The following is a 27328-nucleotide window of genomic DNA, read 5'->3' on the forward strand; positions in this document are numbered from 1 at the left end:
TTAAAAACTGCACCCTAATAATGAGTCAGACCCATATTGTATTACTGGTTAGACAAGCTTAAATCAATTTTAATATTAAATTTAATATTAAATAAATGCTATTGCAACATCATGTACCAGAATATCAGTGAGATTTACGGCATGAAATTACCAGGTTATACCTAACATTTTCATATCCAGAGTAGTAACCAAATTACCTGTCCTATGTGCCTTTTGGGCTTGGATTTTGTATGCAGTTAAACAAATGATGCATTTGAGCTTCAACAACCATAATGTCATCTCCTGATAATTGATTGAGACTGCAAATTGATGGTGCGATTAACCACTAAACACTTGCAAAGGATTGCCATGTAAAATTCAGCGCTCACTGTCCCACAGATGCACGGTATCTTATACAGCTAGAGTTAGAGGTAGTGCTCTGGTGCTGCTCTCTCTGGCAATTGAGACTGCTCTGGCAAACATTGTGTTTCCAGTGGTACTCGTTTCCTGGCTGTTTTGTTCTCAGGGTGCCTTTTCAGATCAACCACTTTTTACTTTTTACCCTTGTTCCTCCTTCAAAGCCTCATGTTATGATGACTGCTCTGTAAGTAAGTCACAATATGTCTCCCTGTGGAGTCTCTTCAAGTTGTCTCTGTCTTCACAGCCAGGGCAGCCTGAGGTGAGCCTAGAGTATCCCCCTTCCAATGGATAGAGATCACCTTGCAATGGTGCCCTCTATCCTTGCTTGTCAGACTTTGGATCTTGAGTTAATGTATGTAGATAGCAGATGGATGATGCAGTAAAATAGAGATCTTGTTCAAAATAAGATCTCTCCTTCACTGCTCCCATCCTTCCCAGCTCAGTTATGGCATGGAACAAGGTACTCATAGTTCCCCCCTAAAATAAGATCCACAAAAATCACTGGGGACGCCTTTGTCTCTTCTGTGCCCCTCTTCTAACTACTCTTCAGCTGATGAAGAGTCTCTGGACTTCTGCTTGGTCCACCTTCCCTGTATATCACAGCCATGCTTTGCGGGCTACAGCCACAGGACCTGTCTTACCTAGTTGCTGCGCCTTCTTGTCTGTGTAGTCTGGTATCTTCCTGCCCTGACTTCCTCATCTTGAGAACTTTTTTTCTTCCACCCTTTCCCCATAACTGGAACCTGGCACATGGCCTAGGTCCAGGGCAAGGGAATGGGTGAAAGAAGAGCCCTCCCTCTGACTCTGAGATTCAGAAGGTCTTTCAGGAAGGATATTCCTCTGGCTGTCTCCAACAGCCTGTGCTTTGCACTTGCCATGTTCAAAAGCTCAGTGTAAGATAAATCTTTCCTTTAATGCATGTACTTATATTATAGTACTCTTTGTTCTTAGGGGTGATATTAATCCCCAGGTCACCGGAAACCTTTATACTCTACATATGCAAAGTGTCAGAGCAGGGGAGGGGACTGAGGGCCTTGCAGAGCTAAACTGCAGAGCCTTAAACTGAGGAATCAGCTTAGGAGTGGTTTGGGTCTCACGGCCTCTTTGAACTTAGCTCAGAGAGGGACATGCAATTTACACTGAACACTGGACTACACTACTGTGATTAGTCAGATTGCTAGCAAGTTAAATAACTCTCATGTAAGTTTCTTTCTCATTTTGGGTTAGTTGCTCACATTTTAGTGATTTGAATTGCTTTTCTTCATTGAACGCTTGTTAGGGCAAACCTTCCTGCTGACACCCTGTCAGAATTCCCATTGCAAAATGTTATTAATCACAAAATTATTTTCATACTTCAAAGCCTGTCTCATGCTGCCCATGTTTTTTTCTTCTGTGACAGGAACTTGCTTGGTGAATTGCTTGAGATGTAATGGGGAGAAGAGAAGCTTATCATTTGCATAAGTATCTGGTTTCAGGATATTTTGTTAAATGCAGAATGTGAGATCATGTCTTATTATGTTAAACAGTTCACGTTTTTACCATGTTAGTTTGCCACAAACCTATTGGGGTTTTGAAATGCACTGTCATTTGAAAAAAAAATCCAGACCTCTAAGTGGTATGGCTGAAGAAAAAATCTTTTCTACAAAACAATAGGTAAAGAGAAAAGGAAATAACACAGTGACTGGAAAAATATTGTTTCATTACCATTAAAGGACTAAAACCTGATTAGTGTAAGTAAAGGCCTAGATATGACCAAGTTTGGTGGATTAGTCTTGGTTCCTGAAGGAACCACAATTCACATCACAAAACCACTGATTTTTAAGTCTCTCAGAAATGAGGTCTTTCTGTCATCTTCTAACCTGGATTTACAGATGCTGCTCTCTAGTCCTAAACCTGTGCCCTCAATCCAGCCTCAGCAGAGGCGAGGACACCACTAGCTGAGGAATTCTCCATCCAGTACTTCTCAGGGCACACAGGGTTGGTCTTCTTGTGCACTTCTGCTGACCAGCAGATTGTCCAGAAGGATGTGAGGTGTGGGTGGATGTGTGAGCATCCTTTTTCTTTGTTCTACAATTGTTGGTATTTCCTTTTTAGAGTCTAGGCTTTGTTTCCACTACTGTAAAGTTAATTACATCCAACAGGCTTTCCTGAAATTCAGGGCATCTATAGTTATCTAACACAGAGGGAAAATTGCCTCCCAACTTTTCATGCTAACAGTTCTCAGTTAGCCTTGAAGGTCTGCATTGTACCCCTTACCTGGCCGGGTTTGCTACATGTTATTTTAATAGTCCATACATGCCCCAGTAGCAACCAGGGCCCCTGCCTGGACCAGGACCCCTGTGAATGTATTGCCTCCTCCCCATGTCCTGTGCAGCTTACAGTCAAAATGTAAGATCTGAGACTGTATGGAAAGAGATACAGACAGAAGTAAGAGGAAATAGAGACAAGACTGAGAAGCAACACAGGCAAAAGGTGTTTACACACCAGCTTCCTTACTCTTCTCCAGTTTCCTTTAAGGGGCTGTGGCAGGGGAGAGATTTTAGGAGGAATTTGAACACCGACCCTGACGTATCTTTAAGACTTACCTTTAAGGAAGGAGCTTTCCAAAGCAGAGCACTGCAAACCTCTTGTTAATAGGCCAGTCACTTGGGAGCGAACACAGAATAAAGCAGACACCTTCGTCCCAGAGTGAACACTGAAAGCTAGTCTGTTTTCAGGAATAAGTAAAAAAGAACCAAAGGAACCCCCCAAGTCTAAACACAAATCAGTTAAGCATACCCCGTGACGAGCTGCAGCTGTGGAGACATGGAGAAACACTGGAGAAAGCTTTTACTTCTGCTTCCATTTATTTCTTAAAGCATTGCAAAAAGGAAAACCAGCAAAAGGTAGCCGTATTTCTGATAATCTCTGGCTCTGCCAGTACAGCTGTTTGCATTTAATGAGGGATACAAGAATAAATCATTATAAAGCTTTGCTGAAGACATGTGAGGAGTGTTGTCCTCAAAAATGAGATGTGCAAGAAATATTTTTAAAGGGTACAGACAAGGAGCGTAATTCACGTGTGGTATATAGCTTAAAGGCCTACTTCCAGTTTTCACAGGGCTAATTAAGACCCTGATTTTTTTAAAAAAATCTTTTTATGGCATTTCAAACTACAAGATCAAAGCAGAACTCCTGGAAAACCTAGAATTAAACCTTTATATTTAATGTTTATAAAGCAAAGGACTGAAAGAAGTTTACATGAAGGAGATAGTGCTCCAGCTCAGTGGACATACAGAGAATCCAAATATCTGAAAGACAGGAGACCTGACAAGGAAAGGCATTTTCCTAAGCTCACGGTGGGAAATTCTGTTCAAATCCAAGGGATGGCATGGACCACATTCTAAAGCACCTCTTTGAATTGATGACAAGTGGGTAACGAAGATCAGCTTTGTTCACCAGTCAAAGTCTGGAGGCCATTTCTGAAGAGTGAATGAGAGCTGATAGAATGGGATGGGCTGGAAAATGAGATGAAATGAAATGAAGTTAAATTAAATTAAATTAAATTAAATTAAAGGAAGGAAGGAAACTTAGTAATATAGCAGAAGGGGGAAGCCAGCAGACAGACACAAAGAGAATGACAAGGTGTTCAAATTGACAGATTCACAGTAACATTTTGAATACGTAGCAGCGAGCTGAAGTTTGTCAAGGCCGGAGAAGAGAATGTTTCAGCAGTTGAGGTGAATAGTGATCATGGGCTAAGGCTTCTAAAGGTATTTTGTCACATTCAACCACATCCACACTCGGTCTGATTTGCTTGTGCGGGGACTGGATCTCAGAACTCCAGCACAGGTATGCATCTCTTCCCAGGGGCACACCAAGTTTGGGAACAGAAGTCAGAAGCCTTGGACATCTTAGGGAAACAGCTTCTCTGTGGAAATCTCAGAGGGCTCTTGATGAGATGGATATAGGGAAATGAGAATACCAAGAGGGGAAAGGATGTTTTGGGCAGAAATATGAATGGCTGGATCAGTGAAGGGTATATGTAGCTTTTCAGTGCTTCCAGATGTCACTGTTCAGCTGTGAATGAAGCATATTTCCAGACAAAACCTGCCCAGAAGCCACTTACAAATGAAAACACATTTTAGTAAAGACCAGATAGTGCACCACCTGCGTCCCTGTCAATAATGCTCCTTAAAATTTGCGTAACAGAGCAAGGTGATATGGAAACACAGCACTGAAGGGTGGGGACCACTTCAGAATCTCTCCTTGCTATAACCTCACCTCACTTTTCTGCTTCCCACACCTTGTCCTTGCCTCTTTCTTTGCAGTTTTATCTACAAAAAGCATGGAATGAATAGTGGTTTTATTATAGATTGTTTATTCAGAGCTTGTCAGAGAATCTGTTCCTGGGAATCCTGTCTAAGATCTGTAGGGTTGATGCCCTGATGAAGTGATATGCTCAATCAGTTTGCCTTTGGTCCATGGGCCACCACGTTACTGAAAGTTTACAGTGATGTGTGCAAGGCTTGTGAGTTTGCATTAGAATATGTGTTAAATCATAGGCTGGAGGCTCTGGAAAACAAAGATAAGGAATTTCTGGCAGAGGGTTGTACAATAAATCCCAGACTTTGCAAGAATCTTCTTGAAGGGTAGAAGTTGCAAAAAAAAAAATGTCACCCCATAACCCAGACCTCTCTGCAAATGGGAGGCTGTAGCCAAGCGCTAGGTTTGTGGCTGGCATCATGTGAGTCAGCAAACTAAAAGCAGGCCCTATTCCTTCCAAAAATGTATCAGCTGCAGGATTTGTTGCTCAACCCACTCTTCACTGCAGAATCTGATCTCATGTACAAAGCCTTACCCTTGCATTAGTGATAACTCAAACTCCCTTTGTCTTCCCTAGTTTACAGAGTACTTGGAAACACATTTCTAGGACTTAGCAATTCCCCTTTCCCAAAGCCCCTACCAGGGCTAAGTATGAAAACAAACCCCTGAAATGTCAGAGAGGCCAGATGTACAAGGGGAGGCCGAGTCTTTCATTAGCCAAAGTGACAGTTTGAAAAAGTTGACAAGCCTCTACCCCTCTGTTCAGAAGCTCTTTCTTGCTATAGCTGTTTACTGACAGATATTACAACTCCCTACAAGCTTTATCTTTCTCATATTCTTAGACAATTACATCTATAGCAACTCTAAGAATATTAACTTGAATGTGTCAATGTGGCCAGCTTGCTCTCCTGGTTATTTGAGTTGAGCACCGATTAATGCCTGCTGTAAAGCCTCTGATTGCAGTGAGCATCCAACTAACGTGCTTCTTCACAGCTCCGGCTGCCTCCTCCCACTATCATCACCTGAAAACCCAGCTAGGAAATCCCAGCTAGGAAATCCTACATTTTAAAATTCAGATCCAGCATCCAAAAGAGTTCCTAATGTTTTGGCCACTGGGATAATGGATACCAGAAAGTATGACAGTGGGCAGTTTGGTTGGCATCTGTGCTGGAGATGAAGGGGAGAATCAAGAAGGTTTGCAAATGTGTTTCTAGGGGGGAAAGAGATTATAAAACAGGGCTGTGAAGTCAATAAGAGGGGATAAAAGGGAGGATGGGCTTGGGGTAATGCACCACTTGGGGAATTTTTCTTTTAGATAGCAGTGAGATTATATCTGGTGCATACAAAGAAAACAAACGTGTTGGATGGGGTCCAATGAAAATCAAGCCCTATGCAAAATGGGAGGAAATGTTTTGAATGTTATAATTTTGATGAAATGTTGAAGGAAAAGGGAAAATTTATGAGAAAATGCATGTACATCTTTTCCTAAAGCTTTTTTAAGCCCCCACCAACAACATTTTTCATTTTTAAATCATCAGGTCTTTTACAAAGAAAACAAAGGTGTCTTACACACTGGCAAAATGTAATTTTGTCTTTTTTTCTGCCTAGAACCAGTACTGGGTGAAATGAGAAAAATGTGAAGGGAACCCTTTGCAGCAAGAGCAACTGCAGTTAAGCAGAGCTTTCTTGAGAAAGTTTCACTTCCTAAGGTTTTTTGCTATGTTTGCTTATTTAAATGGCCACTGTATTAACCCACTTTTTATGATTTTCAAACGTCAGCAACCAACTTAGGTCTTGTAAAAGAAAAAGTGTAAAGCAGAAGGCCTGGTTCTCATTACTCCAAGGACCTAACTGCATCAACAAATTTTGCTGCCACAGCCTTGTAAGTGGCGTTGCTGCAATATTACCTACCTGATATATTAGCATGTGTTGGGTTATTGCCAGAGGTCAAGATTGATTGAAAATACATGGCATTTCTGTACCAAGGTCTTTGGGCTAGAGGGGTTAGGCAGGACTCCGTCTCCCTTCATTCCCATTCCTCCATTCCTTCAATAGCTACAAAACTACAGCACTGCCCGTTCCTGACTTGAAGGGATTTAACTACAAAAGCTATAGGAGCGCTTTTGTTCTTGCTTTTTTAATACTGCATCCTGAAACAGAGTAATTTCATTTGCAAGCTATTTAGTAGTAGACGGTACAGTAGGTCATAACACGCTGAGCTGGTGAACACAGGCTCTGGAGAGAGTGCACCTGTAATTCCTGTTTGTGACTTTGCAGTGACTGATTAATGTTTTGTTGAGTTCCTGGGCCACTGAGGAGGTGGAGACACATGGAGCTGAAGGCTCTGGAGTCTTGAGAAGTTTGGATTTGCATGATAAACTGTCGAGCCTGGGAATGGGGCTTTTGTTTTTGAAAGGAACTTCTGCAGCCAGGATAGGAGATATTAATATATTTCAGGAGCTTGGGCAGTATGATCATATTCTTTAATATCAAGAAAAAAAACTTCATAATTTCCAATGGCATAGTTCTCAATGATTTTCAAATTAAATGATTTGCTTTTTCTTTTTCAAAGCAACATTTTCTTTCAAAAATCCCTGTTATTTTTAAATATTCAAACCATATTTAAATAGTCAACATCAAAATGAAGCACTAAAATTTTTTAGGAACAAATGTCTCATTTGAAGCCTCCAAATTATTAATGGTTTTACTTTTCAATTCACAAAAAAATCAATTTTTTTTTCTTTCAGTGTGATTGAAATGAGTCCTCTTGACTTTCCAAATTTGCCAACGAAACAAAAAAAATTAATTATTCATCGAGTTCCAATGAACACCCTTCATAAAACTTCTGAATTATGCAAACTAATCACCTTCTGGGAAATAGGTATAGATAATTTTATGGTACAAGCTTGCAATGTGACTCAATGCCTCTTCACTTGCACACTATCACCCTCCTCACTCATCTGATTATTCAGACTTTTGCCTTGTCTATGGTTTTCAGCTCATTTCCCCCCCACTGCCACCATCGATCTTCTCTAGTTTTCCTTTGCTTACAACTAAATATTCTCTATCTTTCGAGATATCAAATGCTGCCATCCTGTGAGGCAAATGCAGCTGGGAGGACAGAAATGGTTGGACTTGGCTCACGAAGTTACTCGTAAAACTTGTCGCTGCTCTGATGGTGTCAGCAGAAATGGCGAGGAGCAGCCACCTGTCCCCGTCGCACCCATGGCACCCCCAGGTAGCACGAGTACAGGGATGGCGGGGATGACAGGGATGGCAGGCCTGGCCTGCCGGCTGCTGTTGCTCAGGATCTCTAGCAGAACAGGCATTCTTGTTTGGCACAGGGAGGAAGGGATTCTCCTCACAGAGGTCTGGCCTTGCAGGTGGACCTCTAGGGAAAACAAACACGGAGAAACACAACAGAAATAAGACACAGAAGCTCAAATTGAGGGGCCAGAAGCAGAGGGGGGAAAGGAAGAAGCTTTGATCTCCCTCTCCTCTTGCAGCCACTCCGTTCTCTTCATTTTCCCCTTCTCTGTGCCCCGTGACTGCAGACGCTGCACGAGTGAGCGTGGTGGGAAGCAAGGGCTGCCAGCCTCCTCCTCACAGTCAGCCAACGCTCTCCTGAAGTGAATCACAGTCTCTCCCTCCCCGGCAGCCTCTCTGCAGCAGGACCCCGGCCTCATTCACCCACATACCACCAGGCCCTTCAGCTGACCTTAAAGAGGAACACACCTGCCTCTTGCTTTTAGTATTGCTGCTTGCAGTTTGCACAAGACGTGTTGTGTTCTCTTTCCTGCGCTTTTTGCTCATGCACAGGGCCAGCGGGGCCCCGGGGTGGTGTCCTGGGTGCCCCAGCTGAGTACCCATCCTTCTTTTTGCACTAAAATGGACAGCAGCCACATGCACACTGTGTGCATGGTGATCCATTTGCTCTGCGCTTTCAGGGATTCACTACATTTATAGCTAATCTGCATGTGCTGTTCTTGGGATCCACTTTGTTATCTTGATTAAGTGCCCATAGTTTCTTCAAGGCTTTTGCCTAATAACCTGGTTTAATAGCAAATGTCATAAAGGCCACAGCTAGAGTTTGTACACTCCAAACTGTGTAACTGCCTACCACAGTTGTCTGCATAATTGTTGGCCACTTTTCCCCCTTGATAGTTGGAAGTTTTCTACAAAAGTGGCTGCCTACAGTGACCATCATCCATTTAGCAGGAAAGGAAGGGCAGATACCAAGGTATTTTTTTATCAAGGACAGATCGGTTCTTTAATCCCAATGCCAAAGAGCTCCAGCCCTTGCAGAGCAGGCAGGAGAAGGGCTTAGCTATTGGCACCTTATCTTCTGAGCTGTTTGTGCTCATTTCAGGGACATTGTGAAGCCCAGACAATCAACATGTCTTCGTGGGAAATCACGTTTCAGGTGGCTTGACATCGGGTGAAGACATGACCAAAAGTTTGTCCTTGTGCTCTTTAGCTGCAGGCTGCAGGCAGCTCTAATTTGCATTGGCAATCATCAGCCTCCAAGAGGAAATTCTCCTCAGGGAGCAGCACTGTTCACCAACAACAGGGCCACCTCTGCTGCTACACTGTGGGCACACATTCCATGTAGGCACTGCTGTGCTGCTTTTGAGCTGCTAAAAGATTCCTATTGTGACAGCAACCTCGCACAAGGCAATACTAAGCCTTCTCTGCCAAGGGAGGACTGGCCTGCAGCAAGTCTAACAGGTGTGTGCCACTGCTAGGGCTCAGTTCTTATCTCTTAAGCTAAAGTGGTTGTCACCCTCCTACCTCAGCATTTCCCTCAGGCAGGCCAAAACTGCCATCTTTTAAGCTATTTATTAAACTTGTGGGGGGTTTCTGTATTTATTACCATGAGCTAAGTGAGAATACACTGCACAATGCCTGAATGATCTCATCACACAGAGAAGAAGGAAGAGCCCCTGTCCTGCGGGTGTGATTTCACTGACAGCCTGACCCCATGGAAGAGCAACTGCTACCAAAATGGGCAGGATCATTCTCTGCACCCCAAAATCCCTAGCCCCATGGCTCTCCCTCCCTTGTAGCAGCACTAGCCCTTGTGCAGCTGTACAAGCTAAATCCTTTCCCTGCTCCAGTTCATCCCACAACCAAATTAATCCCAGTGCCAGCACAAGGGGGTGGGGTAGTGCAGCTGGAGGCCAGAGGGACAGACTGGATGGCGCTGCCTTTTCTTGATGATGCTGACTGAGATCAGGTAAAGCTAATCATGAATACATGTCCTAAAATACTATCTGGCACAAAACTTTCCTGACAGTCAAGACAGGGCTGGAGGATTCCTCAAGGCTTTCTCTTCAATCATATACATTTTGTTTGTGTTTAAATCTTTCTGAGTCTTGACTCTCCAGTGAACCATGTATAGTATATTTAATGTACAGTGAAGATCATTAAATCCTAAACATGTGATCTGCGATACAGCTGAGCTTGTGAGCAGTGAGAGCTCAGGGAATAAATCAACGGAATGAATCTTTGAAATTGAAATTTATTTCTGCACAGTTGCGTGGCGAGGCACTTGAGTTTTACTCAGCTTTGACCTCAAAGGCCCCAAGCAATGACTGCAGTAGTGAAGTCTATGAAAATGCCACATTTGCTCTGATAGAAAGGGCTGAAAGAGGGGCTGAATGAATGATTGCTGTGAGAAATATCAGCGATATTGAATTTGGGCAGGGGAGTGTCTTCCAGGAGCAGATACACCGAGTTCACTCCAGAGACAGGCAGGCATGGCAAGTGAATGTGTTGGGGTTAAAGCAGGGCTGAGCTCTCCAAAGGATAAGGCAAATCTGGGCATGTCGGGGACCTCAGAGGGAGCTCAGGGAAAAGGAGTCCTGGGTGCCCAGAGTTTCACTGCAGCTCTCTGTGTTTATAAGGTAAATCCTGCTGGATCAGTCACAGCCATAGGAATGAGGGAGATGTGATGAACCCTGCTACGTGCCTGTGTGACCAGCAGACACTGCTTTGGGTGTTTGCCATAAGGTACTTGCTTCTGGAATGAATGGCTCTGGGCTTCAGGAATACCCTGGCTGCACCCACACGCATTCTCGAGCAGCTGTGCCTGGGTGTTGTATGGTATTTAAATTCAAAGATCAAGTGTTAGCTGCCAACTTGACATGCTGGCAGGAGGGGAGCCAGCCATTACCCCGCGGGGGGCAGGGGTGAGCCGGCAGATGCCCTCACCGAAGGGCCCCACAGATGCAGAGCGAGGACATTCCAGCACCAGCTCCAGTTAAGCAGTTTGGGTGCAGCCACCCAGCTTTGGAGGCTGAGAGGTTTTCCCAGGATTGTTCCTGGACCTGTTTGGTTTCCTAACAAACAGACACAAGTCATACAGTCCAAAGCAAGATTTAGCCTCAGGAAAATGGTGCAAAAGGAACTTTTTTTACAAGCTTTCTGAGCAGATGTTCCTGTAACTCTGGGGTTTGGCACCCTGAGGCTTTGTAAGTAACCCACAAGGTTCCCCCCTTCTAGGAAGAACATACCCTCAAATCTTAAAAACATTGCTAGCTTTTCCCCTCCCCTCCCCTCCCCTGAAATACACCCACATAGACATACTTCACATTTATGGTGTGGTCATCCTCACCGTTGCCTTAGGGCCAGGTTTTGTAATCTTGCATGTAGTCCTTGTAAATGGGGCTGTGATTGCCATTGTAACAAGAAACAACAGTTGCTGACCACTGTAACTTGCCGGCCTGAAAGAGGAGGGAAAATAAAAGGGAGGGGGTGAATCTTAGTTTAATTTCTCTAAATTCAGTGCCCCCCCAAAATATTTATGTATAGCCAATTGGGTAAAGACTCTGCTATCAATGGATAATGAAAAATTAACTTAAAAACAAGTACAAAAATGAGCTGAGTACACAATGATATTCTCATCAAACCTCGATAGATGAGCAGGGCAATATATATCCTTGCGCCTTCCCTTTGGCAAGAGTGTTATGTGTTATTATGTGGTGAATTCTTAGAAAAGCATCTGCCATACCTTCCTGAAGAATTCATTTCTCGCAAGCCCTCCCCCTTTTCAGTTTGAGAGCTGTGGGTTTATACGAAGCGTCATTGTAAAACAGGTCTACCACAGCCAAATGTCATTTGGCATACTGTATTCTCAGAACCAGCAATACCATGCCCTAGGCAGGAATGACGAAATATCGAGGGTAACTATGAAACACGCGTGAGCCAAGTCTTTCCTTTCGTACCCTCCTCAGCACTGCTGCTCTTTGCTTTAATGCTGAATGGATGTGTAGCGCAGCTGGGTCCCCCTATCAGATGTCCTCAAGAAGGGAATGTGCTCCCTGCTTTTTCTACTCCGTATTGCTCGCAGTCGTGCTGAGCAGGCCACAGCTGAAAGCTCGGTGCCCTTCTGCAGGCGACAGACCCATTTGCACTGAGATCTGGTTGCAGAGATTCGCAGGGCCCCAGATGAGGCACACAAGGCACATTATGGTAGGCACTGTATGAGATGAGGAAAAGGCGGTATCAATATCACAGAGGTCCAGTCCAGAGCTTGAACAAATCCAGTCCCTCAAGTTCGTTCCTCACTGCACAGTCACTACAGCACCATTCCCCAGTCAGCAGGCGAGGCATTGCAGATGTAGCATTCTGGCAGCTATTCTGGTGGGAGCACCACACAGGGAAAAAAACAGTGGAGTTTGGATGTGTTCATGCAGAGCCTAATTCTCCTGCCAGGGAACATTTCGTCATCACCGCTCATTGCTCGGTGCTGCTATTGTCATAACTCTTACAGGGCTGAAGGAGTATCACTGCATGTGGATGTGAGGGGAGAAGCCCAAAGTTTAGCAGTAGTTTGGGAGCTTATGGGGAATGTGAGGAATATTTCCTGCTCTCCTGGGATGGAGTCATACTTTGTCTTGCACAGGTTTAAACCATGAAGCATAAGTTAAAACCAGAAATAGTTGACTAGATCAAGCAAAGCTTGTTCCTGGGTTTTGTACCATCGGGCTTTGTTTACCGACTGAGACAAGTGAGCACTATGGAGTGAACGGAGTTGTGAGAACTGGGGTGAACCTCCTGGAGCCTCCAGTTCCCTCATTTTGCATTCATAGAGAGAAAGAATCAGCAAACAGGCCCCTGACCTTTTTCTCCCCTCCCCATATCCTCTCATGTGGGAACTGTCCAAGCCAGGCCTGGGAGACCTCTGGTGCTCAGCCCTGAAAGCCACTGCTTGCAAGAACATTTGTTACTTTCGGAAATTCATCAAATTCCTCGGGGCCCTGGGGAGAGGCTGAATGGGATCTCAGCAAAAGAGGCACCTCCAAACTCTTTTTCCCACACGCAGTTTTCCTAGCCTAGACTCAGCTCACAGACTGCCCATGTTGAACAGAGGACCGCAGCCCGTTGTGCGTAGCAGCACACTGGAGTAGGTGGTTAGCCAGAAGGGATGCAGCTTTCCCTCCAGCTACGTAACGTGTGCCACTTCTTCTTGCAGCAGTGCAGTTAGATGCATGGCCCAAAACTGAGGTGAAGCACATCCCAAAATCTGTGGGGTGCTGCTAGTTACCTCCTTGCAGGCCTTTAAAGGCAGAAGGAGAATTTTGATCCGGACAGATCAGCAGGTGGAGAGACACTGCTCATTGAGGTACCAGGAACTGCCACCTTTGCTAGCTGCACCCTCCTGTCCCTCCCTCCAGCCGCTTGTGGCAGAAGGGCTGTGGATCAGTGGGAGCGTGAGGAGAGTCAGGATGTGGCCGTCGGCTATGCGTGGCCCTTCGGGGAAGGCGTGGACGGGGAGGGGGGGGAAGAGGCGTGCAGGGGGAAGGTGCGCGCTGGGGGTTCGCAAAGAGATTTGCTGCAAAAGGGCATTTCCCTGCCTTCTCCAGCCGGCCTGGCAGGGGGAGAGGCAGGAGGGGACCTGCCCAGCGGCGCTGCAGCCTGCAGCAGCCCCGCGGGCTCGGCGCCTGCCGGGCAGAGACGAGCGGGAACAGCCGGCCCCCGGCCCCGGCCTCTCTCCCGGCTGTCCCGCAGCCTCCGGTACCGCAGCAGCGCAGCCCCGCGGCCTGGCGGCGGGCGGCGGCCGCGGGGGGGCGCGCTGGCAGCCGGGCCCGCGGGGCTGCGCGGGGCTGCGCGGGGCTGCGCGGGGCCTGAGAGCGAGGCAGGGCGCGGGGCCGGGCCGGGGCTCGCTCGCGGGATGTGGCAGCGGGACCCGCCGCGGTGACGGGCGCCGGGGACGCGCCACGTTTACGCCTGCAGTTCATTGTCGTTTCCGTTGGCAGAAACCACCTTACGGTTTTACGGGAGGACCCCCCAACCTGTCAGCCCTCACACCTTCCTACCTCCTGTTTTGCCTTCTCTTGTGCTGTGCGTTTCCCTTCCCTTTAGCCCAAAAAAGGCATCGCACCATGAACGCTGGTGCCCAGGGGAGCGTGCCCGCCGGCTGGCAGAGGGGCAGAGGGCGCTGCTTTTGCGTACAAGCTTTAGGGCAGCGCATGCTTCAGCCTGCTTTCACTGACTTTGGGAACACAGTCGGGTTAACAGGAGATGACAGCGTGAATGCAGCTTTCTGTAAATTTTGGATGCGCTGAAACCCGGTGCCTTTCCATCAGCGCGCCCACAAGTAGACTTACAGCAAATAGGAGCATACTCGCTGGAGAGCTTGGAGAAGAAAAACATGATGTCTTCAACCACATATGAGCCTTTCTTGTTTCATATCCATGACTCAAAAGCTCCTGTGCAAGAATGAACCCTTTTTTTTAGTCCAGCACTGAAGTGCTGTACAAACTCTACAAGTTTAAGGGCAGGGAAATGGTTTGCAAAATTTTTTAATGTCATTTCAGTCATTTAAAATCAATCTGCCTGGCACACGTGTCACAGTTAGGAAAGCAATTGAATTTCTAAGTGCTTGGGCACACACAGTGATCTATTTAAAATTATGATGGTTGCCATTTTATTCTGAAAGCAAGAAAGGCATAGGTGAGCATTAAATTTCAGGATCATATTCTGTATTTCCTCATTTCCTCTTTTATTATTAGATGCTCATTTTAATTCTTGATTCATTTCCTTCCTTCTGTTTTATTTATTTATCTCCTTCTAGGTCAAAAGCTGCCCATGTACAGAAGCTTAGTTTATTTTATTACTGTGAGGGCTTGGGTTGAGGTTATATGTTTCTATATTTTTAACCAAAAATATACGAACCCTGTATCAGTTTCGAGCTTTCTGTTGTTTATCAAGTTGCTCAGCCTTTGCATCCAAAAGCTCACTGGTGTACTGCAAAACCCTACTGTGTCTGAATTTTTAGCACATATCCTCTCCACCATAATTAGCAACCCTCACTCTGCACACTCTTGAGTCATCATCCAAATATTCCAGTTTTCATCTATTTTTTCATCATGGCCAAGTCAGACCGTGAATCCAAATGACCCCTGAATACTGGGTGGATAACATTTTTACCTGAAATGATTAAAGCTTTGATCTGTGTTCAAGGGGAAAAGCTGAATTTCTGTGCAACCAAGTAAAAATTGAAAGAGTAAATAGAGCTGTTGCTTGTGCCTTCCCCACTGTGAGACATGATTACTTCAGGCAGCACCTCAGGCTCATTTGAGTGTTGTAGCTCTTAGAGGATGGCAGGGCTTAGATAAGCAGTGTAGTCCTGTCCCCCAAATTACCATATATGAGTTACTGTACCACTGACATGGTTAGCTGAGCAGTCATGGTACAGAGACAGGGAGTTTTGTGAGGCCATTTGACCTAAGTAGCTCTTTGGCAGTTGTCTGCCTCTGTGAAGCTCTGGACACTATAAAGCCTTTCAATTCTTTTTCTCTTAGCAAGCACTCAAGCCCACAGAGTTTTTCTTCTCTGAGGGCTTGCATGTAGCCTGTGTCACTTAAGTCCATCTGTGAAGTCTTTGAAAGTCTTTGAGCCCAACCATACCAGCCTGTGTGAAGAGCTGGGTCAGGATTTTCTTGCTGTGGGTCTGTGGCGTAGCTTTGCTCAAGCCAGAAGCGGATGACCTTCAAGAAGCAGAAGCAACCTGTTTTCCCAGACTTGTCTTCTAACTGGTCAGAGGAAACACTTGGTCAGAGGAAACACTAGGCAGGAGTTAAGAGTGGTGGGTGAGGTTGGGCCGTTACTAATTGGCACGTTTCAGTGGGTCACAGCCAGAGAGCAGAGCCCCATTGCTGGTAGTGGTGCGACTCAGGACACGGTACCTGATGTTAGTCGAATGTGTCAGAATATCATGACAGCACAGCAAGCTCTGGCTGCAGGTCTTGTTTGTTTAGATGGCAATGAACAATTAGGCCAGAATCAGTCCCTCTAGAAAGATCATTTCAATGTTTTGAAATTTTAAAATAATTGCCTGTTTTATGTTGCGTAAATGCTCACAGAACTGGCTGTTGGGTCTAGCAAGGAGTTGTGTTAAACAAATACACGCCCATTGTAACAGAGGGGATGTGCTGCTGTAGTTACAAGATGGAGTATCCAGTAGGAAATCTTAGCTGAGGTACTGACTAGCCTATCCTGTTTAAAGTATATGTGGGTTAATGCCTTCTTTCAGTACTATAGTGATGTCTTTATTCTTTTTGTCTCTTGTTAGTCTGGCACATAGACAAACCAGTGTCAGAATAATTTAAAAATCAAGTTGTAAAAGGGGGTGAGACATTTCTGTTCTTAAAATAGCAGTTTCTTTTGAAGCTATGAATGAAATGGATTTATCAGTGGAGGGGATGTGTGTGTGCGGGGGGACACTGCCTCCTTTCAAGATAGCTCCCTTAACTGTGGCAAAGAATAAAGAAGTCTGCACTGGAAGGATTTCTCCTCTAATCTGAATTTTCTGCACCATCTTGACCAGTCTTGCTTAGGCAAAAGTCACCCCAGACTTGAAGCAGATGAGTCTTCCTTCTGCAAGCACTTGGTTAATATCCAGGTCTGGGTGAGAGCAGACAGGAACGGTCCCTTAGAGCTTCTCTGGCAATAAAGGAAAGACCCTACTACACTCATCAGTGGGGCTGGAGGTCACAACAGCACTTGGAGAAGCAGCAAGCAGTTTTCTACCCACCTATGAGGAAATACCTGCTCTTTTACAGATGGATGTCAGCAGTGATACCTTGCTACTCCCTGCCCAGATCACTCTTCCTTTCCAGCTGATGTTGTGGACGAGGCCAATGATATTATTCTCCTAGAGTTTGTGGCAGAGTAGCCAGCTCAAACAGAAGATGAACCAAACAGAAGGTAGAGTGGAGCACAAGAGATGGGAAGGTTTTTCTCTAGGAACTGCCTAAGGCAGGCTGCTAGCCAATGCAGGTGTCTGCATCTAAGGTAGTTCTCCAGAGCCCCCTTCAAATCAGCAGAGAGACATCATCTGCTTACTGGAGATGTCAGAAGTTCGATGAGATGAACCCCACTTCTTTAGGCTCTCTGTCATTGGCCATGAGTGTGGACTCGCTGTAGTAAGTGTCAAATACAGATCTACATAAAATGACTGCAATACAGGTCATTTTAACCATGTGGATGGGAAACTTACAATCATGGCATTTTTGTGAATAAACAAAGCAACTAGGAAAATGGTGAAATGGGTCTCTGCATAGTCCTGGTAAGAAACAGGATCAATCTGATAGGAATGAAAGAACTGAGTTCAGAGAGGATCGTAGAGATTTGACATGAAATCAGGAGCTGAACTATTTTTAGGGCAAAATATTCATTAATACAAGGTGCCCAGGTGTAGAAGACAGCTATTATATGGTGGTAGGATAATGAAATGGAAAAGAAAAGGAAATACATTCTCTCCCATTAGATTTATTAAGTGTCTGTGCTCCTTCACTGAGGACTCTTTCCCAGTTTTCATTTTTTGCCACAACAAATCTCTCATTATTTCCACCAGGGTGTTACTTTATTGTGCACCAGAGGAGGGAGATACATGCCCACAAACCTTTCGAGAAACACATTTACAGGAAATAAAAAACACACAAGTAAGTCTTTCTGCCCCACTCTCTGTGTGAAGAGTAAGCCCTTACTCTCTTTCACACCTGTTAAATAGCTTAGCTCAGGATTAAACTAGTGCTAACTATTGAAAATGTAGTGGGCTACATAGTGATCATCACATGGTCTTCACCAGGTGCTGCAATGTACGAGTATTATCTGAGGAAATCATAGCCCACTGAGGATCATACACAAATGACAATCACTGCTGTTCTAACTAGTCCATCTTTTTAATTGCTTCGCTGGCAGATGGATTCTGCACAGGGTCTCATTTTCTCACTGCAGGCTGTCTTTGGCTTTTTGCACTTTCTAATCAGATAATTCAGTATGGTTTGCAGATACATCACACTGCATAGATATATACACCACTAAAAAGACCTCATGGGTTTTTTTCTGCAGAGTTGGAGTTGCTCCATACTGGTGACTTAACCCTTCATAACCTAAAACAACTCAATAGAAAAGTAAACAGATTTTACACAGGTAAAGGTTGCCATTTTAGCTTTGAGATAATGGAGAAACTTCCACTTTCTCTCCATCCTCCTTGCTGTGTGAAAGAAATAAAAGGTTGACAGTCAGGCTCTCCATTTAGGTGAAAGATTCAAGCTTCAAGCTGTGTCCTGAAATACTTTTTAAGAGCATCTGCAAACTTTTTGCAAAATTATTTGCTTTATTCAGCAGGGAAAAGATAAGATGATCCAACATTTTGGCCTCATATGGGGCTCTTTCAAAGTGTATGGAGAACTCAAAGGCTTTTAAAAGAATCCATGTCCTAAAAACTTAATGGATTATTTAGGTGGCATGCGTAGTTCAGCCTTGTAGTGCCTGAATTGGTCTCTGTACATCTGGTGGCTCAGGAGTGCCTGACTTATTTAAATCACTTTCAAGTACTTCTCTCTGGAGAATAGGGATCCCATATTGATTTGTGGTTTTGTTGCTTCAGAGTATCTGATTCCTTGAAGAGCTTGTGTTTGTCCTTCTTTTGCTTGTTTGTAACAGAAGGTTGTTTTGCATGTGCAGCTATTCTTTGTGTGTCTCACTCTTCACAGTGAGACTTTTCACCTTCTCAGGACCCAGGCTGTTGCCAAGTGGATGGCTAAATTTCTTCTGAGGTTTTGAAGGAACTCTTCTTCACATGGCTGTCCTCTCGGTGCACAGGACTCACCAAGCCACATCAAGAGGGCTCTGCTTCAGGAGCAGAGACCTCAGATTTAAGGGCAAAAGAACCATTAGACAGCCTCTGTGCTTGTATTTTTCTATTAGTCCTTCAAACCAACTTATGAGTTGCCATACTATTTCCCTAGGGAATGAGATTCCTGCTCTAATGTAGAGGTATCTCTTCCTACAACTGATGTCATCAATGAGATTCAGTATTTGCTAAACAAATACCAGCACATGCTGATATTGCAAAGAGGGCACAGTACTTGTGCTTTCATTCAGCATCACCATAACCAATTTCCCTGTCCTGTCGGTTAATATTTGCAAGCGCAGCTGGAACCTAGAGGCCAATGGGCTGTAGATGACAAATTTGTTTTGATCCAAGGAAGGGAGGGTTCCTTTGAAATAAAAGGTATTTGATAATAGAACATTAGTGTTGAAATCTAAATTAACGTGATCCAATTGCCAAGGCTTTCTCACTGCAGAAGGAGGTTAATTAAGCAGCAATCCCTTCTCCTGAGCAGTCTCTGCTTTGAGAGAATGAGTAACAACATGAGCTGGAGTCTACAGTACATAATGCCATTAGGTTTATTACTCCCCTTTTACAGCTTGCAGTAAAGAGAACTGTTGCAATTAATGAATGAAGTGGATACAATCCTGCAGTCAAGGTCAGGGTGAGGCATAAAATGGAGAGCCCAGTTCTGCCCAAGTCACGTGATGGCAAGAGAAAACACCATAGTTTGTCAGGAAAGGAAAATGGGATCAGCTCTTCCCCTCAGTGCAAAGAAATCTCTCCCTCACATGTGTCTGACAGCATCCTACCAAAACTCTCCAGGAGTGATACGTGGGAGCACAGAGGAAGTTAATGAAAGTGTCAGTGGCCCGGGAAGAGAGAGACTGTTCAACCAATTAGCCAGAAACTGGAGACACTCCTCTGCAGAATGTGTGCTATGGCAGGTTATATGTGCTGTTATGAAAAAAAAAGATGGCTCCAGTTCCAAATTTCATGGTCTTGCACCAGTATAAATCCCAAACAGTCACCGTTGACAGTTCACTGAGATGGTAGAGAGATGTAGATTGTTTTCCTCTTCTCAAGCATTAAACTGGTGCTTGACTGAAAACAAAGCCAGCTAAACCCGAAAGGCAGTAACAATATATATTCCTTTCTTTTCATTCCTTTTTCCTTGGTTATACACCCAATGTAAAAGCAAACAGCCACACATGCCAATCACATTACAATTCCTTACATTTTCTTGTATTCTATTTCCCAGTCAATCAGCTCTCATCTGTTTTGCTTTTACCCTCTAAACTCTTCAGGGCATAGAATATCACTTTTCAGCTTGTACAGTGTGAAAAAATAGATCTTTGATTATTACTGTAATATAGGTGCATATTTGTGATCACAATGATTGCAATTGCAGAAAATGGAAATCATAAAGATTATTTCTCAAAGCTCCTGTTAAAGGCCATGAGATGATTACTAGCTAATGACAGAAACATTTCTTTCAGAACAAGCTAGTCCATCATGAAGGATTAATATCTTCCACTGCAGCAGCTAGGTTTGTTGGAAACAGGACACCATTGCCAGATGGAGGATAGGTCTGTGTGATTATGTTCTGATGCAAAATGCATGTGAAAAGCCTCAAGAGTTCTGGGTTCCCCAGGATGAGGCAAGAGAGTTAGTAAGATCTACTTTGCAAGAGGCCTGACCGATGCATTCAAATAGCAAGTTTCATCAGGCATGGTTTTTTTCCATTAGAAAGGGCCATACTTTGCCAACCAGAGAACAGGGCAATCAGCAGTCACTGAGCAGCATGAACTGTTTGTGCAAGGAGACCTTACACTGAGCAAAGCTGGGGAAATAGAAAAGCTTGCTGGCATAACTGTAAAAGAAACATTATATACTCACAGAACTGACTATATGTGTCTATGTTTACCCCCTCCCAACCATATACACGTTCCCCATGAGGAAAAGAATTTTCAGAATGTTCAAATTTGAGGGGGGTGAGGTGGGGCTAGAGATCCATAAAAGAGCTTCCTTCTGCCCTTTGAGAAACACTCATTTGTCTTCTGGCTTGTGTATGCATGCTTGAAATGCACTCTGTTCCTCCTCCTTATATCACCCCCAGTACTATGATGTTGCAAAGTTGTTGCAACTCAAGCATCAGCAATTCTCTCCCTCGATGGAACTGCTTCAGAGCAGTGCTGTGCTTGAATACAGTGTGAGGGGACTACCTGTGGTTTCTGGGTTGTGAAATGAGAGATATCACTTACAGAGTTCTCTGTTGATACTGCTTTCTTGGCTTCCCTTTGATGATGACTCGTGTAGCCATATAAATAAGTGATGAAGTGAAAAATAAGCTCTGGAAAGACCACAGCTCTGATGGCCAGATGTGTTCCAAGTGGTAAATAAGAGGCCCATCAGAAAGGAAGTGAAATGTGTGGAAGGAAGAAAACAAGAACATTTATGTGTTTCTGTCCCAGCCCCTGCAACTTTGCAGGTTTGTTTTTATACTTTCCCCTCCATGGCTTTTAGTGCTGCCATTTGCTGAGGAAGGGACGAGGATCTGATATAACAGCTTCTAAAGCTATCGCTGTGATTTGTACTACAATATGAGGAGCTTGACCACAATTTGGGGTCCCAGGTACTCTACAAAAATGTAGTGACTAGTAACACATAGTCCAAAGAGCTTGCAGTCTCAATAAGGAAGATACGTATGAAGTGCCAATGGAAGCTCAGAGACAGCACTGAGGATAAAGCTTATCTATTTCCACTTCTCTGTGTCATCTCTATATTGCACTGCTTCTGCCAGGTCTTTCTGATGCCCTCAGCCCAGTTGATCTTGGCCAGCAAATTGTTGAGTTGTAGGGACAGAAGGTGTCTTAGACCAACTTCTTAGCTACTCAGAGATTCAAAGAGCTTCAGGACATCTGCAGGAATAGATGAAGGAATAGACTTCAGTCCATTCTAGAGAATGGCAGGCATGTTGCAGGTTAATACACATATATTATTTATATGTGTATTATATTATATATGTATATATTATTTAATGTTTTGGTCAGACATGTCTTTTTTCTTGCTGTACATGAATATGCTTGCAATCTGTGCAAGAATAAATTGCAGACTAATTTATTCTTCGTATGCAAAGCAAGTTCCACAGTTTGCAGAGGGAATGTATGCTGAGGATGCCCTGTCAATACCCTGGCAATCTTCATGAGGAATAAAAAATATGAGTCAGTCTGAACCTCCTGCTCCCAAGCCAGACACATCACCTTCACTTGCCTCCTTCCTGTGTAATGGCCTCCTTTCTGTCTAATGAGGTATATTCCTGATCTTTCCTGAAGAGCAATGGGACAGGTGATCTTCACGAGGCCCCAGCCTGGTGGCACAGACAAATTCTGACACAGATCTTTGACTTTCTGCTGCCTTCGGTTTGCCATACTCCCTTACCACAGTGTAATGCTATGCCCCTTTACTCCTTCACTCCCACAGCAGCAGACATGCTGTCTCCTTTCTAAATGGACACGTGCTTCCCAACCCTGTCTTCTGGTAACCAAAGGTTGTCATCCTCTGTCCATAAGTGTCCATCTTGGGTTATGGAAAGTCTGTGAGAGGTGGGCAACTCTGTGACCATAGGAAAACTCATTACAAAAAAAACCCCAAAGCCTACAAGTGATCAGACAGGGATTAGGTCCTTTTGTTCCTGAGAAGCAGGCAGATCCATGCAGAACACACAGACATATGCTGGCAGTTTCCTGTGGTGCAAGGTGAGGGAGGATGGGAGAAATGCATGGACTATAAAAGCAGCCATTGTGCTCTGCAGCTTGTGTCTGGGAAACCCAGCTGGAAGGTCTGAGCTGTGGCAGAAGCACAGAAGTGACCAGACTGGACATTTTCTGGCTCAAGCCACTAGTTCCTCTTGTTCCTGTGGAGCAGAGAGTCCCCCACAAGATGCACACAAACACATTGGTGTAGTGCAGTGGGTAGAGTTTACAAGCGGTGTGAAGAATGGCCCAGTTGTGCTTTCTGCCCTCACAACTGCTGAGCTTCATACGTGTGCATGAGGACCATGCCTCTGCTTCCCCCTTCATTTCTTTTTTCCATTTTTAATCTTCTCAAGCAGGGACTGGCACATCACTCCTGTGTGTGTCGCATGTATAGTGTGTATATGTCACAAGTACAACTTCTAGCTCAGCATAGCGCCAGCCCAAGTGCTTTCCAGATGATACTATAGCAGAGATGAAGCATGGAGAGGCCAGGCAGGATGAGCCCACTGGCTCCCACTGGGGGAGGAGGCACATTTGAGTGCAAGCCAGCGTTCACAGTGATGATGAGTCACCCAGGTATGCACAGTAACTACGGTGGTGGCCCTTCCAACACCCGCAACATCCTTTGCACTGTCTCTTGGTTTCCTGTTCCCAGCACAAAAACTGCTTTTAGCAAGTTAAACCTGTTGCTTCCCTGTATTTTCCCCCTGCCTTGGATCCTTTAGTATTTTGCTGTGCCTTTGCAGTCTATATGTGTCTGAGATCCTAAACTTGGAGAGATCACAGCATGAACTCACTCCTAACTGATCTGAGAATGACACTCAGCTGCTAGTGCTCATGCCATTCAACAAGAGGCAGCACTGGATTGATCTGTGCCTCAAATTTCACAGGTCTTTGGTTCTAATATTTTTCTTGTGCTGTTCTCTAGTCAAAAGTGCTAAACATTAGTTTGTTGACCCAGATTGCAACCCAGTATTTACATGAGGGAAGACACTCCCACAGCAAGTTGCACAGATGTGCAACTTCCTCACACAATTAATGATACTAACATCAATTGGATTCCTCCCCTCAGTAAACGGACAGAAGAATTTTGTTGTTTGCAAGAACAAGGAATTAATCATTATTGACCAAGCATTCATTATGGCAGCTATCGAGAACAAGTGAGTTTTATTTTTGTCAAGAGGTCTGTTTAGTGGGGAAGGTGAATGTCATATTTTGCACTTGGGTGAGAAGGATTAGTCAGGTCCTTGATTTGCTTGGGCTGTAGCTGGGGCACAAGAAGAGTACAACATGCACTCTTGCTTGATGATTAGAACAGCTGTAGCTGAGCCACAGGGAATCCACTCTCTGATCTGTAGTTGAAAAGGGATGGTCATCAGTGTTCTCACTGGGCTTAGTGATAAAAGGGAGAGTCTTAAGAATATATCTCAAATCCAGGGCTAGAGCAAATTACAGCAAACCTGGAGGTGGAGGAAAGTCTTATTTTTAAATACAGATACTCTGAATTTATAATTTTTCATTTTTCTGATACTTCTTATATCTCAGAGGCTGGTGAGTTGACCCAGGCAGGTCAGCACACAGCCCAGTCAAACATCATTAATCTAGAGGTATCTCAGACCCAATGAGCATACTGTGCTTGATGTGCAATCCCAGACATATGCTCACTGGTTTTTTTAATTTTATTTTTACATATATACATAACGACACAGAGAAAAGACAGAAGCTTGCATCTGTGTTTGTACAGTTGTTTGCATGTCCATATGTAAAGTACCCCTCAGTAGGTCCAATGTAGGAGATGCCTTTGCTTTAAATCTTTCCTAAAATAGTGAGTTCTATGCAATGTATGCAGCAAGCAGTGTTTAACTGTGTGCAGAGATTCACTCTGTGTCACAGGCACAAACATGCAAGCACAGAAGAACCACATATACATCTTCTACACAGATGCTAACACTTGTGCCATGGGTGGTGACCCAGGGCTTCCAGTTTCTGCTAGCATCCCTCAATAGCAGCCCGAACAAAATGTTCTTCTCTAAATTGATTGCACGGCAGATAGCTTTTCTTGTTGCAAATCCCCATAGTTCAGCAGATAGGAGGAGAGGGGAGGGAAAATCAAACTCCATGCCCTGAGAGCCAGACTATCTTAGTGATTTACAAATGACCTCGGTGATCTGCAGTCATTCTGGGCACTCAATATTGTTCAAGTCCCTCTGTCTCACTCTCTCTTGCACTCTCTCTCAGCATAATAAAGCTAAGGAAATCCAGGAGACTAAATTCAGTGCTGCAGATTAGTGACGGGAAGGAAACTGGATACGCATGAATTAAACAAAACCATTTGCCTTCTCTGATCTGCAGATGTTTTTCTCTCAGAAATGCAACTTCTTTTTTGCAGGTGACACCCACACATCTCCTTCACTTACTGGCGATGATAATAAAGGAGATAAACAAATGGAGCTCATGCAGTTAGACTTAATCTTTGTATGTCATCATCACCAAGCAAAGCCACAGCAATAGGAAAACAGAGCTGTTTGCTGCTGCTCATTTCTAACTGACATTTCTTCACCAAGTTGCTCATGTAACCTATGGACTCTTTGAACTTCATTTTGTGCCTTCTGTCTTTCACAGTGTGTGGGTAGTGCCATGCAGTGCTGAGCTGCGGTATATATATCCTCCACCTATACCCTGGTCCTCATTTTGTCTCCCTGCCTCACTGGTTTGAAATCAGATTGCAGAACTACAACAGAAACTCCTTAATAAAAATTTTAAAAAGGGTAACAAGAAAGGAATACTCTAATTTTAAAACCTTATACTGCAGGTTAAATGTAGGATTTGTAAGTAAGTAGTCCTTTAGTTCAGAAAGGAGAAAAGACAGAAATAAGGGTATCTGAATAATCTTTTTTGGTTAAGTGTATATGCATGGTTATTTTGAATTAAATCTCAGGAAATAACCACAGAACCTTCATCCTTCCAAGGGCTGCTTTTATTGGAGGAAATTCACTGGAGCTGCAGCCCAAACTAATGCATTTCTCTAGCTGCTGGAGACAAGCCCTGGAGTCGCTTAACTCCACTTTCCTGCAGTCAGCCATTCATCCATCCATCCTCCTTTCCAGCCTGCTGTGGTTTGCTTGGCCATTGCCCTTTGAATATTGCTGCTTTCGTCTCAAGAGTTTCCTGGGACTCAACAGTGCGCCCAAGTCCATGCACAGGACCTAACATGGCTTTCACCAGCAATGCAGCTAGTTTCTCGTTGATGCATAGCAGCCTATGCACTAAAAAGTACTTCTTCAGGCAAGAAGGAGTAGGGTGTTTTTAATACTGTTATTTCTAGTATATGGCCAGGGAGAGGCAGAAGTCTGCTTTGTGTAGTGCTTCCTGCAGCTGGTTTGTTCATTTCCATCCCCTGAGGGACTGTTCCAGAGTTTCACTGAAGTGGTTTCAGAGTGGTTTCTCCTTTAACCCTTCTTGCTTCTCCTGTCCTTAGTGGTGGATTGCTCCATCACAAGGCTGGACTTCAAAGTAGTGTCAAGTTTGTGTGTCTGCAGCAGGGAGAGAGGTTATTCCCTTGCTGTCCAGTTTTGTATCTTCATAGTCTCATACTTTTTTGTTGTTGTTAAGATAAACCATTGGCATTACTTCAGCATTCTGCTAATGAGAGAAAGAGCTACACGGGTTAATGCTCCCAAAGGCGACATTCCGCCCTGGACTTCAGCCTCTGCCCCTGTGCATCAGGAGCTGATGAGCTATGCAAACAGAGAAACAATTTCCTTTTTCCAGCCAGTTTTGATTTGGCTGGGGAAGGCTGAGAAGCCCAGGATGAAATGCAAGCAGCCCACTTCATCATTTTCATGAGAAAAAAAACCAGCTCCCATCTTGACCACTTGTGTTTGAAGATTGAAGTAGCCCGAGGGCTGTCACAGGCAGCAAGGATAGCAGGAAAATTAGTTCATTCTGACTCACAGCAGAGTTATCTAATTTAATGGGGCACTGACAAGGCTGTCGGGCATTACCTTAGCTATTATCTAAGTTAGCCTATTGATGGTTGTGTCCTGCTACAGCCCTCCATATGAGAGGCTTGAGATGTCACTCCGACTCTGTACCTGCAGTGTCGCCAACCGAGTGCCTGCTCTGACAACACCTGGAGCCTCTCACTGCAGCCTGCGCTTGCTCCAAGGGAGCGGAGCAGCATCTCTCAGCAGTGTATGCTCAGATGAGATGGCAAAGTCCCTGTAGCCAGGGAAAAAAACGCAATTGTAATTAAAGAGCCACTCCGGTCACACAAGGGGGCAGAAGAGAGGCTGGATAGGAAAGCTTCCTTCTGGCATTTCCTGCCTTTGATTTCTTAATTTTGCAACCTGATCTCTTTTCTTTTAAGGTATTTTAGTATGTAATTTCTTAAGCTTCTTTATTTTGAGCAAAAGGATTTTGTAAAAAGGGCATTTGATCCTCCCACCAGATTGTAACCACTATGTTAATTTCCATAGAACTGTACTGTTACAAATTGCTTGCTTGTGTCTTTGTTTTTGCTGGTTAGGGAGTAATCTTTCCTGACTGAAAAACTAGAGTTGTTCCAGCCCAAGAGAACACTTCAACCTGATCCAGAACAGTTCCCTTGAAGGAATAAAAAGCCAGTGAGGAAAAGGAATGATGTGGCCACATAATGATATAATGGCTAGGAAAACTGTGGCATTTGAAAATTCCTGGTCATTCCAATGGTCAGATGAATGAGACAGAGCCAGCTCCCCAA

At 44.4% G+C, this 27328-nt stretch overlaps 1 long non-coding RNA gene across 3 annotated transcripts in view; it reads left to right on the forward strand.

Annotated features, from left to right (window-relative positions):
* The window catches only part of LOC142414346 (uncharacterized), a 188778-nt gene that overhangs the window by 89678 nt on the left and 71772 nt on the right, over positions 1-27328 (forward strand). The window contains exons 4-5 of one of the 3 annotated variants that reach the window (XR_012777029.1): positions 18064-18144; positions 24977-25281. The exons of 1 other annotated variant lie outside the window; for it this stretch is intronic. This is a non-coding gene — a long non-coding RNA (uncharacterized LOC142414346). Of the gene's footprint in view, positions 1-18063; positions 18145-24976; positions 25282-27328 lie in introns of those variants that run through there. One more of the 3 variants, XR_012777028.1, reaches the window with a different exon arrangement.

Source organism: Mycteria americana, chromosome 9, assembly GCF_035582795.1.
Source record: "Mycteria americana isolate JAX WOST 10 ecotype Jacksonville Zoo and Gardens chromosome 9, USCA_MyAme_1.0, whole genome shotgun sequence".
In the NCBI taxonomy this organism is placed as follows: domain Eukaryota; kingdom Metazoa; phylum Chordata; class Aves; order Ciconiiformes; family Ciconiidae; genus Mycteria; species Mycteria americana.